General features: G+C 35.8%; 1 pseudogene; it reads right to left on the bottom strand.

Annotated features, from left to right (window-relative positions):
* Positions 1-13,210: 13,210 nt before the first annotated feature.
* LOC125620226 overlaps positions 13,211-16,671 on the bottom strand; it is a 10,513-nt pseudogene continuing 7,052 nt past the window's right edge.

The following is a 16,671-nucleotide window of genomic DNA, read 5'->3' on the forward strand; positions in this document are numbered from 1 at the left end:
AAGGAAGCTCTTTGGCTTTTTGTTTCCCCATGGAGTAGTTTGAATTATCTTGATAATGTATACAATGACCAAATCTAGATAATTAGCCTATCTGTAGCCTCTAACGTTTACCATTCCTTTGTTTTGGGACATTTCAAATCTCTTCTAAGTACTCTGATATATACCATGAATTGTTGTTAACTGTAGAACACTAGAACTTATTTACGCTATCTCACTGAATATTTATACGAAATCACCAAACTGAAATTAGCCAGGCACAGAAAGGAAAATATGACATATACTTGCTTATATATGGAAACTAAATAAGTTGCTTTGTAACTTTTCTTAACTACTTATAGTAAAAAGTGAGAAGAGTTCAACAGATTAAAAATAAAATTTATAATCAGGAAAGAATTAGAATAAAATATTTTGAAAATTCTCATCTTGGTCACAAAATGAATAAATAAGTATGTTCAGAAGATAACGTGGAGAGCAGGCTGTGCCCTGCTCTTATTTATTTCATCTAGAAATGCAGTTTTTAGGTTGTGCCTAAACCTGTTACTCCATTTTGTAAAGCAGTCATTTTCCAGAATCTAATTCATTTTGAGTTTAATTGTTTGTACTAGTAAAAACCATCATCTGCCTAGCACAACACAAAGTGATAAGTTGATTAATCCTGTTAACAAAAATAAACACCTGCGAATGTATCGAGTTAATCAGAAGCACCAAGACGCATGGACGTATCAAACTCATATTGGCAAAACTAGGCCCGTGAGTTAGTTAAACATATCAGACCACTGAATAAAGCAACACTCTCACTAGAAGCCTATAAAAGGAAGAGTCACTTCAGACTGGACATGGAAGTACATGGACCACCCCTCACCTAGTCCCTTGTCAGGAGCCTGGCCTAAGAAAATTGACACAGCCATGAACTTCTGAATCTCTATCCTCAGATTTCAGCAGAAGATGGTTCCTCCTGCACCTGATGACCATGCACAACCCACTCTAAGATGACTTTCTAACTTTCTAAAACTGCCATCCATTTAGAACTTGGCCAAGAATAAGTTCCTGTGTTTTGATGTCCCTTCAAACGGAACATCTTTGTCAGCTGGTTTATATCTTATCTAACCAATTAGTGACATTGCATTTGTATCCTCTATCTGCCTTTTTATTCAGTTTATCCTCCCCAAATTCTGTAATTGCCTTAACTCCTTCTTAGCTTTTCTGTATGTATATGTGTGTGTGTCGTGTGTGTGTGTGTGTGTGTGTGTGTGTGTAGTCAATAAGTTCCCATATATATTTATGTATTTGTGTAAAATGTGAAGCTTGATTTCAATGTTATAGATATTAAAAATTAAGGTTGGAATAAAAGAACCTGTGTTTGCCTAATTTAGGACTACTAGGTGATCCATAAGTATTCAGTTAAGTACCACTGATTAAAGTAGTAAAGCCTGTAAATTTATTGTTATTCGATATATTCAAACAGGTGAATAGAGACAAATGTGTTTGGTCTATGTTAGTGACAGAGCTTCCTCACCAGAGATAGTATCAAAGGTACTGTCAAAGGACCATGAGATAAGGAGATTAGTATGGATAGAAGGAAGGGAAATACTATTCCTCAGGACAAAGGAAGGCATTTCCAAGACCATGGACCTTTGAGGCTGAGATCGTCTTCCCAGGCCAAGATTGCCAGGGCATTGAGGTCAGAATGGTGATAGGAGAGGGGCCCAGGACATTTATGGAACTTGGAAGCTTACTGACCAGGGTCAATCAATTTTCTGCTCCACACATTTCAATACTCTTTAGCCACCCCAGTTGGGATTTGGATCACCATTCTAGAGGGAACAAATGGTAAAATCTTGGCTGGATCTATGCAGTCCTAACTGCAGGCAAGCAGAGTGTGTGAGCTGTGGAGATGAAGCTGCCTACCCTTAGATTTCAAAGGATACCTTGGAAAAGACTTGTTGCCCAGGCAGAGAACTGCCAGAGGTGTGGCACTGCCATAGAGACCTCACTAGGACAATGCCTAGTGGAAGTATGGTGTTAGGATCACCATAGTGAGTACTCTCTAGAGCAATGCTTAATGGAATTGTGGGAGCAGGGATGCTCCCAGGTTCCCAGATCTGCACAGCCACTAGACTTCAAGACCAACCAGAATCAGAGGTAACCAAAACCAAACCCTGAGAGCTGCCATGGATAGTGATTTAGATGTCAGGTGTCCCACAAAAGTTTATGTGGGAGACAATGAAAAAATATTTGGAGGTGAAATGATTGGGTTATGAGAATCTTAACCCAATCAGTGAATAATCTCCTGATAGGGAGTAACCAAGTGGTAACTGAAGACAGGTAGATTATGGCTGGAGAAGGTAGGTCATTTAGGTCATTGGGGGCATGCCTTTTGGGTTTATATTTTTCCTCTCTCCTTCCTGGTTCCTTGTCCTCAGCTACTTTCTTTCTCCACACCCTTCTACCATGATGTTCTATCTCATCTCAATCCCCAAAGAATAGAAGTGGCCATCTATGTATGGTCACCTCTGAAACCATGAACCCCAAAATACATTTTTCTCCTCTGATTTTTCTCATCAGATCCTTTGGTCACAGCAGCAACAAGGCTGACTGAAATACCATGTGTTCTGTGCCCAGCAAATCCATGGGAGGCAAAGTCTCCCAAGACTTTAGAGTCCTAAGGTCTGCTCCAGTTTGCCCAGAAGATGGACTATGGATGAGACAAAGATTACCCATCGGGACAAAGAGCAAAAGTATTCCTGTACCTAAACTCATGGATTTATAATCATTAAAAGACAGCATTGTTTTGTCCTCTCCTCTCCCACTGTAATTCACAGCTTGTTAACTAACAAAATCTACACATATGCTTTATCCACCTACCTCCTTTAAACAAACTTACTAGTTTTAAAGACCAGGTGCATAATGTGGGCCAGAATGCTCTTGCCAGGACTCTCCAAGGACAAATAACAAAAACAATAAGAATATTGAGAAGCCACCAGAGAGGCAAATTCCCAGGGCCATTAAAATGGTACATACCATGATTTTTATTGTCTTCCATTTTCCACTTATGTGTCCCCTTTAACAGATAAAGCAATTCACCTCTATTAAAAAAACAGATCTGTTTATGGAAAAAACAGCAGTAATATGAAAAAAAAACTGATATTTATTACCAGTTGATCTACTGACCATTTCTTTCTCTGAGTTAAACTGTTCCCAAACAAACAAACAAACAAACAAAGTACACCTGTGAAACGTAGCTAAAGCCAATTGACATTCCTAAACCTTATTTTCCATTGCAAACAACCCTTTCTTAGTTTGAAGAACCAGCCTGACATTCTCCTATAGGTGCAGTGTCTCCATTCTTTTAATAGAAGCCCTAATAAAAGCCTTGCCTGTGTGTTTGCTGATTTTGATCCTGATGGGGGTCCAGAAGGGATTCAGTCACTTGAGTCTCAAATGAAGAATTGAGCAAGACACACAGAAATAAACAGGCAGAGTGCAGATATATTGAAAGTGAAAGTAACACTTCTAGAGTGGAGTGGATCAAGCATGAGTGGCTCAAGGCCCCAATGTCTGGGTGAGTTTTATCTGATATGCTGAGCTGTGCTTTGTTCCCCTACCCTCAGGATAGATTGAAGATTTTGCGCAATTTGTTCACATTGATTACTTTATTTTCACCTAATTAGCATACAGTTTCCATTGATTACTTTTTTTTTACTTAATTAGAATACAGAACCTATCGCAGGAGTTGTCATGACAATAAGTTTTCAGTGGCAAGAGTTGTCCTGGTGATAAGCCCTCATGGGAGGTGTCATGGTTAAACCGGCTTTTCTACTGTTATAATCATGGTGGGCAGGTGCATTTGTCTTACAGCTCTCTCAGCTCCACAGCAGGCTACACCTGCTAGTGTTACCATCTAGCATCAGACTGATAGCAATTCTTTTCCAGGTTTTTACCTCTTGAAATCAAAGAATAAAATCCACAGACAATGGAGAGTGAGTGTCAAAGAATAAGATTTATTCAAGTGAAAAGTAAAGAAACAGCTTTTGCTTAATGAGAGGGGCCTTGATAGAGGTTTGCCAAGGAAGGTGCTTATATAGCTGCTGGGTAGGGACACTGCATTAGATTCATGCTAATCAGGAGATTGCTTAGGCTATGGGTCCTAAATTTTATGATAATTAAGAGTCTGGAAACTGATTTAATATGGCCAGTGTCGTTCTGATTGGTTAAGCCCTTTCAGTTGTTGAGTTTGAAATTTTCTGTATCTCCTACTCAGGTCCATGTTATTTTCCCTTTTCCACTTGGCTGGATCAAAGGGTTTTGGCAGTGGTTGGAATATTTGAAAAGTTTCTACAGGACAATCCATTTTGAGTCTATTGCCCTAACTACCTGCCTATGTCTTACTACCTGACTATCCTATCTACTTAATGATAATTGGGCTTACTGTAACAGGGACGAGATAACTCACCCTTGCCTTATACTGCCGCTGGCCCCTGCTTCTACTTTCTTGACATTCCTAAACCACTATTTCTTTTTTAAAAAAATATTTTTTAGTTGTAGTTGACACAATACCTTTATTTTTATTTATATGTGATGCTGAGGATTGAACCCAGAGCCTCACACATGCCAGGTGAGTGCTCTACCACTGAGCCACAACCCCAGACCCTAAACCACTATTTCCATTTGAATTATTTTTGTTCCTACCATTATCAAGTGAATATTTCCGTTTCCAGCATCATGGAGACAGAGAAGATTATTGTCAAGGCTAAAGCTTTGAGATTGTTTGCTTCCCTGGTGGCACACACCTGTAATCCCAGCAATTTGGGAGGCTGAAGCAAGTTCAAAGCCAGCCTCAGCAATTTAGTGAGACCCTAAACAACTTAGTGAGACCCCATCTCAAAATAAAACATAAAAAGTGCTGAAATGTGGCTCAATGGATAAGCACCATTGGATTCAAACACTGATATTAAAAAAAAAGAAAGAAAGAACAAAAGAAAATTTAGTGTCACACACAGTAATGATTGGAAATCTCAGGAAGTTATTGAGTTATGAGGTCAGATCCCGCCCGCAATGGAAGTAGAGCCCTATAAAAGGGTTTGAAAGAATAGTTTTTCTCTCTTCTGCTCTTGTGCTATATGAAGACCCAGCATTCTTTCCCTTCTGTCTTTTCAGCCAGTTGAGGTCAGCATGAAGTTTCTCACGAGACAGCAAACTCTGGTGCTGTGATCCCGGATTTGCCAGTCCCCAGCACAGTGAGAAATAAGTTTCTTTGTTTATAAATTACCCAGTCTTGAATATTTTTGCTATAACGCCAGAAATAGACTAACAGATCCAAAACTAAGATCAGTAGATTACTAAGTATAGTTTTTAGTAAGATATTTTTAAACATCTGAATTAAAAACTGAATTTAATCCCTCTTCTCACATTTGTCATATCTACAACGGTAGAAGGTGAATAGGAGAAAATAGTCAAGAAGTTGTAATTTTCATATACATTTAGAGCAGCTAAAAGTTAAATTGAATCAGCATAATTTTTGTATTCTCTTCTTGGTTTTAAGTCTATCAATAGGACTATATTTTGAATTATGTGTTATTAATTCTAGTCAAGACTTAATAAATGAAATATCTGCATATAATGCTTAACATTAGTAAATTTCAAATATTTTATCATTTTAATTTTACAATGTAGAAGTCAAAAGAAATAGCAGAGATTATCTTAAAACACACACATATTTATGTGTGTGTGTGTGTGTGTGTATACATATATATGAAGCTGAAGTCTAAAGAGAAGAAATTATTTTTCTCAGGACCACATAAGCAGCAGTCGAAAAACTCTATCCATGGGAACATCTCCTTGTTTCTACTACTTTGAATACCCCTCATCATGTAGTCTTTTAGGACTGTTGTGGGGGGATAACAGGGCTTTCTTTTGTTCTCATGTCTCAACATAAGATATTAATTGCAGCTTTAGTAGACATTTATACCAACTAACTTGTTATTGAATGAAATGGTACTGTTACAGAGCATGGGCCTTTCACAAAACTGAGGTAGTGTGGAGACCCCTCTTCCTCTGATACTTACAACCAGATTAGAAAGATTTCAAATGTGTTTCTCATAGTTAATGGGCATGAGTTTATTAAAAGGCATAGAAAAGAGGAAAAAAGTGACTCTCAGGGGAGAAAGAAAGACCTCTGAGAGGAATGGACAGAATGTCCCTCCTGCCCTCCAGTTTTACTGGGATCCCAGGGAAATTTCCAGAGTTCCAGCCAAGTCCTCCTTCTGATTTTTGACTGACAGCATAGAAACTTCTTGGACCTCTTTCAAAGAGATGGGGTGGTGCTCACAGAGAAAATTAAGACCCTTCCCACACCATTTTTGCCTCACAAATCTTTCTTTGTGAGTGTCCTTTGTGAGTGTCCAGGGTGATTGTGGATTGTGATAGTATCTGTGGTGTGAGAGGGTCCACTCTACCTGGTAAGGTGTGATACTTTTTTTTTTTACCTGGGGGTAGAGGTATCAGGGATTGAACTCAGGGGCACTCGACCACCAAGCCACATCCCTAGCCCTATTTTGTGTTTTATTAGAGACAGGGTCTCATTGAGTTGCTTAGCACCTAGCTAAATTGCTGAGTCTGGCTTGCAATCCCCCTGCCTCTGCCTCCTGAGCTACTGGGATTACAGGCATGTGCCTCTGCACCCAAAGGTGTGATAGGATTTTGAAGCAATCTTATTTCTCAAGATGATGTAACTATGGCTGGGGAAGATTTCAACATTTTGGTTTTTTTCTCCCCTGCTCACCCATTCATGGCTGACTAGCTACCTAACAATAGAATTAATATTTCTATTTATAGTGCCCTAAATATTTTTGAATTGGAGCAAATAATTGAAAAAAAACTGATCATCTCAAAATTTTGATTTATGTAATAATTGGGATGTTCCCCAAAAGGAGCCTACCCTTAGACATATACATTTTTCCAAAAAGTCCCTTAATATTGAATATTTAATTCCTTTATTTTATACAAAGCAATCTCTGCAAAATAGAAATAGGCACATAATTACATGCTGACATTTTTTTTATGTAGATAGAAATTCTGAAATATCCCTAATACTTGCAATATCAGTCATGTTTAGTATCAAATTATCAAATTATTACTTAGGACAAAGCTTGCTGTAAATTAAAATACTTTCAAGAAAATTACATGTAAGTTCTATCATTCAAACTCTTTCACTAGCTTCTATGAATGTTGTGCTAAATTATTATTTGAATATCAAAGAACACATTTTCTCTATTTACACAGTATATTAAGATCCATAAAGAAGCTCTGATTCCTTAGTAATAAACAAGGAATACATAAAATGAGATTGTTGCTAAAAAAAATAAAAACAATCATTCCACCACATTTATAGTTCTAGCAGTTCGTGCAGCAAAGGTTGAAAACTTAGGATTCTCAATATCTCTTAAAATAAATGGTAGAGGAGATATTTTATAACTAAAACCAGATGAATTTATTTCCTCTCAAACATAGGGAAGTGTTTTATAAAGAAGAAATTCTTCTTTTAGAAAACACAGGAGCATTCTCATTTTTCCACTCCTATTTCTTTCACTGAAATTCCATAGTTCTTGGAAAGTAAAAAAAAAAGTCTTTAAACAATCACTTATCTGAGTTTTTATATGAACTCTTTCCATTTTATTGGAAAATGAGTTTAACCTTCAGACATTCCAATAATTTATCTAAATTTTATGGCCAGCTGCTTCAAGAAATGCTTATTATTTATTCCAAGTGCTGTGGTCAGTCACCAATGCAGCACAATTTTATTGAGTACCAAGTGTACAGATAAAGCTATTTTAGGTATTAGCTTCCTAGTGGAGATCTTAAACATTAGGATTGTGTTTCAAAATATTTGCTACATGTTTTTATTACTCTGCCTTTAATTTCTTAGAAAAATAATAATGCCTTTAGAAATGCATATGGCTATACATTTTGTGAGACCAGTGAAATATTGATATCAGTAAAAGTGTATTTCTTGAAACAGTGTTATCTTAGCTATTAATGCTGACAGAATTAGTGGTGAATTTTATAATTAAGTTATTGTATAGTGAAAATTATATTTAAATGTGTATATGTGTGTGTGTGTGTGTGTATATATATATATATATATATATATATATATATATATAGTATGTGAGTGTATAGCAATAACTAGCTATTTGTGAATTCATGTTGTCAGTTCTTATTATATGTCTTATTATATGTCAATTCTTATTAGTTTTAACTTTCTAATTTTAAAAAAATATACATAAATTTAAAGTTTGATAAGAATTTCTGTACAAGTCCACATGGATGGCTTCTTTTGCCCTTTATAAGAAAAATCAGATTTTTGTTTTGAAGAAAGAAACCTCTTCATAGGTGTGACCTTTATGCATGCTATAAAGTGGCAGATGCAGGGCCCAGAAACACATACTGATACCTCTTGGCCTCATTAGTGAGTAAGGAATATGTATGTCATAAACCCAGTTGGGCTACATCAGCAACACTACATTAAGCAGCATATACAATTTATACCTTTATGGACTAATATACTTAGTATTTATGAAGACTCATTTTTCTATTGCCTGAAAAGAAACAATACTAATAGTGTGTGCAATTAAGACCTCCCATGAATAATGGAAAAATTGTTGACCCGTAACCATTTATAATACTATCAGCTATCTTGAAAGCATAATGAATTCCTCTTTATTCTCTTCATAGAACATCAGTTCAGATACATAATCTACCAGACTTCAGGAATAACCCAGGAGATGATAAAAGGACGGTGAATGAATGGGGTAGTCACTAAATATGCAGCTATGCTGACCTATATATTCCCCATCCCACCATTCACTCCACTTGAGAAGTCCAACAAATTCTACAAAACCATTTATTAATAAATTTCATCTCTGATGGGAGAAATAAAAATAAATAGGAATTCTTTATCTTCAGGAATAATAAGGAACACTGAGGAAAAAGGGCATACATATGGTAAAGTTTATTAGCTACTTAAGAAAACATAGAGTTAAGGAGCAAACTGAATGGTGTAAATAACACTTAAAATGCAAAATAAATATGCAATCAATGGGCTATATAGAAATTAAGGAATTTTTAGAATGGACTAAGAGCTTGAATATATATTAGTACACAAGTATAAAAATAATGGGTGGGGAAGATACAATGAAACTGACTAAACCTGACAATAGTCAAGACTTCCTTGCACAATCCTGAGTTTATTATATGTTCCTCATTTAGACAAGTGGGCCCTTCTCAGTAACAATTGACTCATTAAGCATTATACTTCAAAAATCAGGAAAAGAGAAAATAGAATGAGTGGGATTCTTGTGTTGCAGTGGTGCCTGGAACAAGCTTTGTGTCTTAGGACACAGTATAAATAGAGGCATTCTTCCTCATAGGTTAAGGAAAAGAATTCTCTAAGAAAGTGTCTGCGTGGGAACAGTACAAGCTTTTTTTTTTTTGAGTTCTACAAATAACATTTCCCACATAAGTTCATTGCTTAGACATCACTTTATCCAGTGTGGAAGACACAATTCTAAAATAATTTAAAAATTATAAGAATTAAGAAAGACCATCCCTTTCCAGATCCTAATTATTATTAGAGTAAGTTTTATGATCAAATCTCTGCATTGTGTGGTGTAGGGTTTGTTTGTTTATTTTTTTTTTTTTAATGTTAAAAACTTATTCCCTCTTCTGTGACCACAATGCCCTGTCCTTCCTGCTCTTCACACTTCTTTGTTTGAACTTCAACCACTCTCACTATCTTAGGATACTTCTATTTTCTTCAACCTTATTAGGACTACTCCTGTGTTCACATCTTTCCTTACATAACCATCAATGCTGTATTCTTCTATTAATCACTCTCCTTCAAAATTTGTTATTTCATCCTCTGTTCTTTTGTGTTTCCAGACATGGATTTACATAAACTTTCAGTTTCACCATACTTACAGTTGGCAAGTCGGACAGCTGCAAGTAAAATTACATGCAATATTCAATTTCAAATGGACTCAGTAGCTCTAATTTTATTTGACTTGGGTTTATTTTATTTCCTGGTATGCAGATTTGCTGTATAAAACCTGCTTGTTCTTAAATATCCTACCATCCCTTCAGATCATTCACTTTCAACAACTGACATTATCTCCTATAGAACATAGAGCAGTGAAACTGGGTAGAAAAAAACCTCAGTCTAATGACTGGCAACCCTATAATTATCTATTAAATACCTATTCGTATTTACTTATTTCCTTTTTCTTATGAAGTATATCACCTCCATTTCCCACTAAATTCTATTTATTTTTAGTTGATTTTTTTTACCTTGGCTTACTTCTTTTCTGTATCTTCAACATCTTTTTCTCTGCAACTGTATTTCCTTCAGTGAATTTATCTATGAATTTCTTTTTATTATTTTTAGCTACTATATCCTGTATATCAGACAATATCAGAGATTGACACTATTTCCTGAAATCTCCATGTAATGTTTAATGTTGTTTACTTGTTTTTGTTCATGTTTTTTGTTGTTTTTGTTTGTTTATTTGGTATTGGGAATTGAACCAGGGCACTTTACTATGGAGATTCAACCCCACAATTCTTTATTGTAAATTCAGAGACAGATTCTGCTAAATTACTGAGGTTGTGCTTAGATTTGTGATCCTCCTGCCTCAGCCTCCCAAGTAACATATGCCATTACACCTAGCTCCATTCAAATCTTCATGATATTCAAGAACCTCATATACTTCCAAAAAGGGCCACAATTGAGATTGAAAGAAGGTGATATTAACAAGGAAACCCAAAACTGTCCACCACAAAATCATATATAAAGCCATCTAAATAATGAATCACCTAAATTTACCTTTATATTACAAATGAGTAGACTATGTAGAAGTTTCTGGTTTTCTTGAAGGTGGTGATCACAGTTTGGTTCCCAGATTGGCAGAATAACTTAGTTTAAATAAATAGTTAAAATCAATACTAAAATAATTTAAAAATGTCACCACATTTTAGGTAGTTGATTAAATTGAAGAAAGTACATAGGTAACTCCCAAATAAATAGGTAGCTAGAAATTTTGTGTATAGTAGAAAAAATATTTAGTTCATAAAGAATAGAAACGATGTTATGTTAATTTATGAGGAGATTTAAGTGTGTTGTTTTACAAAATCAGAGAAAATAATCCAGATATTCTATTTGTATCATGGAACATGAAACAATGGTTTGATCTGAAAAGTTGACAAATTTGTTTTGTTTTCTTTTTGTACTAGTAGGAAGCAAACTCTATGTAGTACAATTCAATTCACCTTCCTTTCTTTTCAGCTTGTTTTTTGAGCTTAAGTCTTATCTTTAAATTGCCTTGCCACTGTACAAAAAGTATTATTACACCATTTATACAAAATTGTGTTTAGTATTGTTTGTGTAGAAAATTTGGTTTCCCAACTATAACCAACAACACTTGTACTAGATCTTAAAATAATTACAGTGTCATAAAATGTATCTTTACAAAATCATAAGATTTCACAGAGAAAGGCACAGAAAAAATGTACTTTATTTTTATATCTCCAACTGAGAAGTATGGTGTTAAATCAAGAATGACTTTTGATAAAGCCCATTTAGTTTAGGGGAAAAAATTATATATTCATATACATACTCATCTTGTAGTTAGTACCAAGATAAATTCACAGTATTACTACTTTTTCAGGTGTTAATTAAGTGATTAACTTGAAGCATATAAATTGAGTGATATGTGAATGTGTATGTGTGTGTATAATATTAACATATTTTAAATTTCTTCTACAAGAGGGAGTTGATTTAAGAAAACAGGGGTTTTAAACAGAAATCAAAAGAACATTAGATTTTAAAATAATTTTCTTGAATAAATAAATAATAAATGGAGACTTTAATTCAAGATGAAGTGTGAAATAAAGTAAGTCATGTATATTTTCAAATGGTATTACTAAGATTGTGCAAGTAGTAATATAAAATGAATACTTACATTGATAATCTGTTCACAAATTTTAAGTTACGAGTTGTTATTTATAATATTACTGGCATTTAAGTATATATAAGTGAGGATAGATTGGATGAATTATGTTGCTGGAGCAATGATTAACATGAGCTATTGGTATTTAGCTCTGATGTTTCTGTAACTTTAGAAAAATGTAAAACTTGCATATATCACACACACTTCCACTGTGGGTAGTTAAAATATGCAATTATGTAACATAGTATTCCAAATTTTATTCTTCAGAAAACATGTAAACAGGTGTTATGTATTACTTTTTGTCCTCACTTAAATAGAGATGTTCAATTCCTGACACATAGTCCCTCAGAAGATGACTTTGTTTGGAAACAGGATCTTTTTAGAGGTAAATCAGAGAAAAGGGAAGAAATTAGGTTGACCATTAACCAAAATGACTGATGTCCTTTTTTCCAAAAGGGGACATTCAAGCACATAAGAAAGCAGATGGAAATTAGAATTATGATGCCACAAACCAAGGGCTATTTGGGTTCAAAAGCTGGAAGATGTAAAGAAGGATCCTATCTCTACAGGTTTCAGATGGAACACAGGCCTGCCAATATCTTGATGTCATATTTCTAGCCTTCAGGACTCTGAGAAAATGCATTTCTGTTCCTCTAAGCCATGTCATTTGTTATGGCATCCCTGGAAAACTAATTATAATATGTATTAAGATGATAAGAGTTTCATTGTTAACATAGAGTAAGAGGGTATGCTTTTCACTTAAACCAAGAGAAGTGAAGGGTTATCTCAATTACCTTACTGTGTTTTTGTTTTCATGCTTCTCGGAGGAAACTATGAAGTTAAGTATTTTCTAAAAATTTCGTTGGCAGAGGAAACATTTCCCTCATTGATCATGTCACATAACTACTGCTCTGTGGAACCTATTTTGGTAAATGTAGGCATAGTGTGTCTGAATAGTCACCAAAGTAGTTAGAAAACTGAAAATTAATTATTTTCCCCAAATTAAGACAAATGCATTTCTTCTAAAACTGGGTGTTATTTTCCATAACTTATTTCAATTTTGGTTAAGTGTGTGCAGAAGAACAGTTCAAAATGACTTGGTATTGGTTCAGTTATCTGAACCATGCAGTGTCCTGAGCAATGGGAGCTCAGATCAGCCTTTGGTGGAGAACTAGTGCCCAAGTCCTCAGTAGGGAACGTCTGGAGAGTCACAGGGACACCCATATGCCTTTGGGCAGTCTGCAACCTTCTGGTTTAGGAGCAGTGAACTCAGGAGCTGGAGCAATCCATTCACCCTGAAATTCCTTCTTTTTTAAAAAGAGAGAGAGAAAAAAATTTTTTTAATATTTATTTTTTAGTTTTCGGTGGACACAACATCTTTATTTTATTTTTATGTCATGCTGAGGATCAAACTCAGCGCCCCATGCATGCCAGGCAAGTGCGCTACCGCTTGAGCCACATCCCCAGCCCCTTGAAATTCCTTCTTGTTCACAGATTTTTTAGCAGTAGCTTGCTCTTCCTTTTCAATCTCTGTGGAAATAGAGATCAGATATGACCTCCCATGGATGTTCACAGGAGATGTTCATGTACATGCACAGAATTTCTCAGGCCAGTATCCCCCACATCAGACCCACAGAGTGGTCTCCCTTGCTGTTCCAAGGAATTGCAATGTCAACATAGCACAGAGGAGAATCTGGGTTAAAAAGAGCAATAACAGATAGAGGACATGTAAGAGGGTTCAAGGACAACCCTGGGATCAGTAACCCCCAGAAAATGGAGCTCTGGAAGACTGCCTGAATCTGGTTGGTGAAGATTCCAGGAGGGAAGGATCCAGCAATAGGAGTGGGTTCAGTGGCAGTAGCAAACTTCAGCACAACTGACTGGCCAGTATTCCTGGAGGCTATGAAACAGACCTCAGCATGGTTTTCAATAGCAACAAGGCAGGAAAAGCTTCTCCCAGGTCCTCTTCAAATTTATGGTGCAGGTGTCATCACTTTTTCTTTTGTAGATATATTGTTCCATCTGGAAATCAGGTTGCAGCTATTGAAGTGGGTTCCCACTACAGGGAATTGAGTACATATACTCCTCCTTCATTTGTAGAACCTCAAGGACTTAGACATTGTGACAGTTCCCTTGACGTTACCATGGAAATCAAGAACGACCACCTATGGACCCTTTTCTGGGTAGCACTGAAAGGTGCTTTAATGCTGCTTCCCTGAAAGCAAGACCTTTCTGTAGGTGTCTATTGTGTTCTTCAGGGTGAGTTTCAGTCTGTAAAATTTTCCTTGCAAGCAATTTACAAAACCAGATGCTCAGATTGTCAAGAACAGCTGCAAGAACACAAGACAACATTACTTTCAAGAATCTTCCTGCCAGGTAAACATAAAACAACACAGAATGCAACAATTCAGATATTTGGTTGGGCAAGATTGACACATGAATCACTCCTTGTATATTACATAGAATAAGCAAAATAGCCACAGCTTTATATATATATATTTTTTTGGTTTGCACAATACATGTATTCTTTTTTTTTTTTATTGGTTGTTCAAAACATTACACAGCTCATGACATATCATCTTCCATACATTTGATTCAAGTGGGTTATGAACTCCCATTTTTTACCCCAAATACAAGTTGCAGAATCACATCAGTTACACATCCACATTTTTACATAATACCATATTAGTGACTGTTGTATTCTGCTACCTTTCCTATCCCCTACTATCCCCCCTCCCCTTCCCTCTCATCTTCCCTNTGGCTCTCAACAGTCACTCTTCAGGCAATAAAGCTGAAAGGAAATATTACATTTTTTAAAAAAGACTTTTAAAACAAATTAGTCACAGAAACTATGAGATGGGAAGGAAAACACTTGAACATCTTGGGAAAAACCATGTGAATGATTAAATATCATGGGCAAAATTCCTAAGGAATTATGTCTAATGTGCCCAAGGGCCAGCAAAGTTCTATACAGAGGTGTAACAGTGATGGCAGGATATGAGAGGGAAGCCATGAGAACTAGGAATTCCAGGACCCCCTAAGCCATTGCTGCTTCAAGGGAATAGCCTTTAGTCAGGAAAATGAGAATCCACAGGATCTTTGAGAAGGAAAATTCACATTTATCTTATGGTTTTCAGAGGACTTTGATTGCTTTTTTTGAGGTTAGGCTGGCAAGGTAAAAGAATAAATCATATAAATTCAAGGAAACCTTCACACAGGAAAGAGATGGTTGCGACTTGGGCCAAGATCTTAACAGTTAATATGAACATTAGGTGGTCATATTCCAAATATGTTTTGGAGATAGGGGTATTAGGATTTTCCTAGTTCTCATATGGTATAGGTGAGTAAAAGAGCCACTTGTTATTCTGTAAAGTGGCCTGAGTAACTGGAAGTACGGTGTTGTGATATGCTGAATGAATCAAACTGAGAGAAAATAACGTTTGGTAGGGAAAAATTGGGAGTTCAGTTTTGAGCATGTCAGTTCTGTATCATCTGTCAGAAATACAACTGATATAGTACAAGGCCATTGTAATTGTGAAACAAGTGTTTAAGGGGTAAGTTGGACCTGAAAATATAAATTTGGAAGGTTTATGTACCAAGATATTTAAAAATATGTGACCAAGCTGTGTGAAGTGAGTTTTAGGTGTAAAATTAGAAGATGAAGGTATAATAAACCTACCCAGTATATTTGATGCATAGAGTAGATATTTTTAATATCTACTCCTTTATACAATAAAATTATTTTCAGTACAAATGATAAAGTGAAATAAATAAAACCAACATGCAGACATTTTATTCAGAGACTATTAAATTTTTATTTTACTGAATGTATAATATATATCTATGGGTGAATTATATTTTGTTATTAATATATATGTATATACATATGTGTATATATTCATATACATGTACATATATTCATATATATGTGTATATATATATTCCATTTTTTCAGATTGTGGCTTTATTTAGAGATTTTTTTTATATATAATATATATTTTACATATATATTATATTTTACATATGTAAAATATATATTATCTATGCATATGTAATACATTTAAAACAAATTCATTAATGTGGGTCTTAATTCAATATAAATAGCATCCTTATATAAAGTAGAAATTTGAACACAGAGATAGATTAAAAAGAGAGGATAATCTGAAGAGTCACTGGGTGTCATAAGGAGAGAACTGTCATATACAAGCCAACAAGAGAGGCCTGGAACAGACTGTGCTCACAGCCATCATATGCACAAACCCTTCCAAAACCTTGACTTTGGCCTTCCAGCCTCCATAACTATAAGACAATGAATTTCTGTTTTTTGAGTTACCAGTATAAATTTTAAAAAGCAAATAAAAATTGTGTAGCATATTTACTAAAATAGTATATTTCTAACAATCTGACATTTAAAAAGCCTAGATATGCCGCCCCCCCCCGCGCCTGCCAGGTAGGCGGAACTGTGACCACCAACAGAAAAGGCCCAGTGGCCCGCGGAGGGGCAGAGCTTCCAATCACTCCTGCAAGGTAGGCGGGCCTGCGACCCACCGGCAGAACAGGAGCAACGGCCTGCTGAGAGGCAGAGCCGCCCCCTCTCCCTGCGCCTGCAAGGTAGACGGAACTGTGACCACCCACAGAACAGGCCCAGCAGCCTGCTGAGGGGCAGAGC

This window comes from Marmota marmota, unplaced genomic scaffold, assembly GCF_001458135.2.
Source record: "Marmota marmota marmota unplaced genomic scaffold, marMar, whole genome shotgun sequence".
NCBI lineage: Eukaryota > Metazoa > Chordata > Mammalia > Rodentia > Sciuridae > Marmota > Marmota marmota.